This window comes from Pelodiscus sinensis, chromosome 2 (genome assembly GCF_052426305.1).
Source record: "Pelodiscus sinensis isolate ZL-2025 chromosome 2, ASM5242630v1, whole genome shotgun sequence".
Classification (NCBI taxonomy): domain Eukaryota; kingdom Metazoa; phylum Chordata; order Testudines; family Trionychidae; genus Pelodiscus; species Pelodiscus sinensis.
The window spans coordinates 103,389,844-103,396,379 of NC_143053.1; positions in this window are offsets into that span (position 1 = coordinate 103,389,844).

The following is a 6,536-nucleotide window of genomic DNA, read 5'->3' on the forward strand; positions in this document are numbered from 1 at the left end:
GTGGACTCGTGCAACTAATTAAATTTATTTAAAAAATTAATTGTGATTAACCACAGTTTTAATGGCATTGTTAAAAATAGAATATTAATAGATATTACATATTTTGGATGTTTTTCTGCATTTTAATGAGTGTCAACAGCATGGAAGCAAGTTCTTTGGAATGGCATCTAAAGCACAAAGGGGCATACCAATGTTTAGCTATAAAAGAGCCAAAAGAATGCCTGTTCTCACTTACAGGTGAGATTGTAAATAAGAAGCCGGTGGGATTATCTCCCGTAAATGTAAAGAAACTTGTTTTTCTTAGCGATTGGCTGAAGTAATAATAGGACTGAGTGGCCTTCCACTCAGTGCTCTGTATTATAACTGAAATCAATATATTTGAATATGTAGACAACATACACAAATATTTAAATGGTATTTAATTAACAACAATGTGATTGTGATTAGTTTTTTAAAATCACTCAACAGCCCCAAGGAAGACAGAATTATGAAGAAGTCCTCTATTGTAAGCTGAAACTCAGAGCACAGGACAAATGGTCAATGGAAACAGTTCAAAGGCACTCCTGCAGCATAACGCTGATTAAAAACACAGTCAATGACAGACCTGAATGGAGAACTATTACCAATAAAGGTTGTAAACTTAGAGAAAGACACATGAAAAACTGAGAAAAAAAAGAGAGCCAAGTGTCATGCCAGGTATTCAGTGGGATCCTATACATTCCTGGGTGACCGCTATTCATGAACTTGCTCTTTGCAAATTAGGTTATACAGTCACAAGAGAACACTCAATGGACAGCCATAGTACTCCTTTGCTCAGGAACAGTATGTGCATGCAACTAAAGCATGCTGCTCACTGTAGCTTTGTGGCTAGCTGGTGTGGAAAGTGGGAGAGATGCTGCCTTTATACTTGCTTGTAAAGGAAGGTGCCCTAAGTATCTTCTCTGCACACATTTACTAACCCTAGAGAGTGTGATCCTGCTTCACTAAAGTCAGTGGGAATTTCACCACCAGCTTCAGTTGAAGCAAGATGAAGCTCAGTGTTCCTACTGCTAAGAACCCCAAAGGAGGAAAACACTTGAAAGGCAGACACTCCCATGCAAGGACCAATATGAAATAATGCCTTCTTAGAGCTGATTTTAAAATTTGTAATGAATAATTTACATTTACAAATAAAAACATAAAATCCACCAACAGATTAGAATTTTTTGAATGAAAAATTATTCACAAATTTCTTCTGAAAATGGATTGCAGACTATAATTTTGAACAGTTACACTTCACAACTTCCACTATTTCCTCTTAGTTACATAAGCCAGCCATTCAAAGAACAGAAACAATACCCTATGATCTGAAGGATAAACTTAACTTTTGTCAATATGACCCCTGCTGTTAAAGTCTGGTCTTTGTAAAGAGGTACGTGCTTGAGCACAGGTATACAAAAGGAGGGGACAGGTGAAACTGGTTTGAACCTGTTGTAAGGCCTGCAAAATGACAGTGAGGGGACAAATGATGATTGGAGGGAATTTGGTGCAAAGGGGCATGACCTGTATATGCATGCAATTGTAAGTGGTCAGTAAAAGGGGGGTAATTACCATGTAAGAAAGTACAAAAGACCTTGCCTTTTGTTTGGGCTTTGCAGAAACTTTGCAGAAACTTTTTTTTCTCCTGAGTATCCTGGAGGTTTTTGCCCTGGAATGCATTCCTGAATAAAGCTGGTTGCTTAAGAAGGGTGTCTGAAATTGATTTGGTAGGGGTTTTGGGCCCCCATCCGAACCCTCGGATTAAATTCTCCGTCAGATCCATGTAAGGCCAGTTTTGGATGTGACCAACATCTGGTGACTTTTGAATTGTATGGTTGATTGTAATAGCCACAATTTGCACTGTGGTGGTGAGTTACACAGACATGTGGTAGTATTTCTCTTCCCTGATTGGCTGATGTATGTAACAAACCAAAACAATGTGAATGGCAAATTTTACTAATAAACATAAATATTGGATTGTAGAGGCTCAAGCATTCAAATGTTCATTGAAGACAAACATGAAAGGATTAACTGCCCCAGATTCAAAATTCACTCATGACTGACTGTTTTCAAAAAACCCTTTCCCCAGTCATTCAGCAGTCTTGATGGTCACTAAAAACCCACACAAGTTCTCAAAGCACAAGCACATCAACATATTATATTGTGTGTGATAAAAGAAAGCACAGGAGCTCATTCATAAATAATTTTCTTTATCTTCATTTCAATGGAAAGACATCAACTATCTTTACTCAGGCCCTAAATGGTTACAGTGCTGTTCAGAACTGGTACTTAATTATCATATTCCTTCCTTGTCCTATTGCACACATCTGCTTGTCTTTCTTTTACAACTTCATTCTCTCTGTTCTTTTCATTGCGAACTATAAGCTGCTGCCAGTACTCTTAGCTTCTTCAATTGACAGCAAAATTATGAGGTGCTCAACATACAATGACAGTTCTCTTCCTCCCATGCTAGTTAATTTGCATCACCGTCAAGGCATCAGCACCATATTTTCAATGTTAGTAGTTCTTTATTGATAGGAAACATTAACTCCACATTTGTCAGCAGGAGGTCAAAATGATTTTTTTTGACAGTGTACTAAATTCTATATTCTGGAAAATTATGCTGGTTTCCAATATCAGATATCTGGGTTGCTGGCTCAATTAACACACTAAAAGGCTATGTCTAGACTCCAGGTTTCTTTCAGAAGAAGCTTTTCTGGAAGAGATCTTCCGAAAAAACTTCTTCCAAAAGAGAGTGTCCACACTGTGAAAGCGCATCGAAAAAGCAATCTGCTTTTTCGACAGATGGGCTACGTCCACACTGGCCCCTTTTTCCGGAAATGCTTAAAACGGAATACTATTCCGTTTTCAGTTTTTACGGAAAAGGAGCGTCTACATTGGCCCCGGAGTTATCGTCATAACGAAGCGCTTTTCCGGAAAAGCGCGTCTACATTGGCGGCGCGCTTTTCCGGAAAAGCAGAAGCCGGGAGCCATTTTGAAGAGGGCAAAGGCCACCAGACCTTTCCGGGGGCGGGGCCAGAGCGCCGTTCAGACACGCAGTTAAAGGGGTCTCGCCGGGCAGCCGTTGGTCTCCTGCTCCCGTGCCTTGGGGCCTCTGCCAGGGACTGACACCCTTCGCAGGGTCTGTGGTTGCCCTGTGACTTTTGGGGACACCACCCTTTGGCCCCCAACAGCTTTTCCCTGCGGTTTTTTTTTCTGCCCTGCTCTGTCTACTATGGAGCCACGGGTGGCCATGTGCCTGGTCGGGCCCCTCTTGAGGCTGTTCAGGTGGCTGCAGCTCGTGCTGCAGGCCGGTGCCATGCTGTTCATGGACCAGGAGGCAGAGATCGCCTTGGACGCCCTCACCAGGGGGGCCCTGGCAACCCTGTCTCATCAGCACCCCACCGTATACCGGCCACTCTGGAGTTTGGACATCAGCACCGACTGGTGGGACCGTGTGGTCCTCGGACTATGGGACGACCACCAGTGGATCCGGAATTTTCGGATGAGGAAGCAGACCTTCTTGACCCTGTGCACCTGGCTCACCCCCGCGCTGCAGAGAACCGCCACCCGGCTGCGGGCACCCATCCCTGTCAACAAGAGGGTTGCCATCGCGCTGTGGAAGCTGGCCACACCGGACAGCTACCGCTCGGTGGCACACCAGTTCGGGGTGGGAAGATCCACAGTTGGAGTGATCGTCATCCAGGTAAGTCCCAGGGAGAGTGGGATGGGGGGAGGGTGCTCCACTCCAGGCCCAGGGACACCCAAGACTCCAGGCTGGGTCGCCCAGGGGTTTCGGCCATCCCTCCCTTGCACAGGCCCTCTGGTGGGGGGGGCGTGGGGCAAGGGGGACCCTGGGGTGTGTGTGTGTATGTGTGTGTGAGGACAGAGGGAATCAAGGGGGGGGACCCAAGGGAGCGCACACTCACCCCTGGCTGTATGTAATGTGTTCCCTTGTGTTTCTCTGCACCCTTCTGCAGGTTGTCCACGCCATCAATGACGTCCTGCTGCCGAGAATCATCCGCCTGCGCGACGTCGAGGAGACCATGGCCGGCTTCGCTGCCCTCGGGTTCCCCAACTGCGGGGGAGCCCTGGACGCCACCCACATCGCCATCCGGGCCCCGGAGCATCGAGCAGCCTACTTTATGAACAGAAAGGGGTACTGCTCCATCGTCCTGCAGGCCCTCGTGGATCACCGGGGCCGCTTCCTGGACATCTATGGTGGCTGGTCCGGCCGGGCACATGACGCCCGCATCCTCCGGAACTCAGGACTGTTTCAGAAGTTGGAGGCGGGCACCTACTTCCCCCGGCGGGACTTGACTGTCGGGGATGTGCCGATGCCCATCTGCATCGTCAGGGACGCGGCCTACCCCCTGATGCTCTGGCTCATGCGACCCTACACAGGGCAGCCGGACCAGAACCGGGCCCGGTTCAATGACCGCCTCAACCGGGCCCAAAACCCAGTGGAGCTGGCATTTGGACGCTTAAAATGCCGCTTCCGTTGTTTGCTCACCTGTCTCGACATGGGTGAGCAGAATGCAACGGAGGTGCTGGCTGCGTGCTGCATGCTCCACAATATTGTGGAGCGCAGTGGGGAGGCCTTCCTCCCTGCATGGGTGGCAGCTGAGGCACAGACCTTGGACCAGCCCGCCACAGCTGCCATCCGCCAGGCGCGCCAGGAGGCGGTGCGCATTAGAGAGGCCCTGGTGGACATGTTTGCCCAAGCCCCCTAGCAGGGTCGCTTGGGTCACCCAGGAGTACTCCGTCCCAGCTCCTACCCTTCCCCACCTCCTCCCCTTACCTCCCCCCCCCCAATAGTATAGTAAAGCGTCGGGTCACAGCACATTGCGGCCGTCATCGAGTCTGTTCGTCGGGTGCATCGGGCGTAGTTAGGGTTTTTATTTTAAGTTAGGCTAGGGTTTAGGCCACCATCGCCGTCCTGAAGAACAGCCAACAGGATTTGGGACTTGTGCAGAAGGCTCACATCAGTGACATCTTCGATGGATCTCCTGGCTGTTCCTCTCCTGAGGCCCGGAAGGACCAAAGGATCGAGGTGGCCAGCAACACCACAATTGTCCTCCCTGCGCCTAAGACTATGTTTAATTATCTGATGTGTACATCTTGTAACCGTTCTTGCTAGTTTGTTATCTTATGTAAATATAGTTTGTGGTTTACATGTTACTGAAAAGTGTCAGCATTTATTTCTGCGCCACAAACTACTGACCACTTACGAAGGGCCCCCCCAGTGATACAGTACAGATTTCGTTCTCCACAGTTTGCCACCATGTTACATTTAAGTGGCTACTTGGCATCTCACATAATTTCGTACACTACCTAGAGTTACACAATACCCAACACAGGAATGAACAGCAAAATAGAGAACTGTTTATTTACAAGGGGGGGGAGACCTTCAACTGGGACAGGAGGGGGGGGGGAGACCTTCAACTGGGACAGGAGGGGGGGCAGTTACTGGGACGGGTGGCCCCTGCGAGCGCTCCTCCGGGGGCCAGCCTGCCCACGCTGGGCAGACCACATCGGGGCAGGCTGCACGCGGAGGTGGCCAGGAGCAGGGGCAGAGGCAGGGGCAGGAACAGGGTCAGGAGCAGGAACAGGGTCAGGAGCTGGGATAGGAGGAGGGGCAGGAACAGGGCCAGGAGCTGGGATGGGAGGGGGCATGACCTGTGCTACGGGAGGGATGGCGGGGGCCTGGGCTCCGCCCATGCCATAATGAATAGCATGCACAATATGTGCCGTCAGCGTGTCCATGGTGGTGTGCATCCCTCTGCATTCGTCCAGGAAGGCAGCCCAGGCGTCCTGCCGCCACTGCAGGTCCCCCTGCACCCGCTCCTCGATGGAGGCCTGGATTGCCTCCACAGCGTTGACGTGGCGCCGAAGCAGCTGGTCCCTCTGCCGGAGCCTGTGCCTCCGGGGTTGGCCTGCTGGGGGTGCCGCTGCTGCTGCAGTAGAGGGTCTGGTGCTGGGTCCCGCTGCAGGGAACAGAAGAAAGGATGGGTCAGTCAGGCAGGCCGTCCACTGTCCCCACACCGCATGCCCTCCACCCCTGAGCCCAGGTGACCCCACAGTTGTGTGGCTTGGGCCCACTCAGTTCCCCTCCTGCCTGCCCCTGGAGTAGGGTCCTCTCTCCAGGGTATTGTAAGCACCGGTCTATATCCTGGCCCCGTGCAGGGCGGGAGGGTGCTTGTGCAGCGTTCACCTGTGGAACTCCCTGCCGGTGGAGACTGTGAAAAGCTTTGGGTTAATCACTGGTGTTTGACAGGGAGCGAGATGCATCCCCACACAGTGCCTGGGAGCACATCTGGCAGAGGCGGTCTGGCCTCTCAGATCCCCTCGCGTGGGATATCTCCTGGACGGAACCAGAAAGAGTGACTGGGTCGGGGGATGTCCCATCCTTGCAGCACAACTCAGGGGCCCTTCTCCCTCCCACGATCCCTCCCGCAAGCCTGGTAGCCCAGGAACATGTGTGGCCCCAGTGGGGACTTCCCTTGGGGAACCAGCCA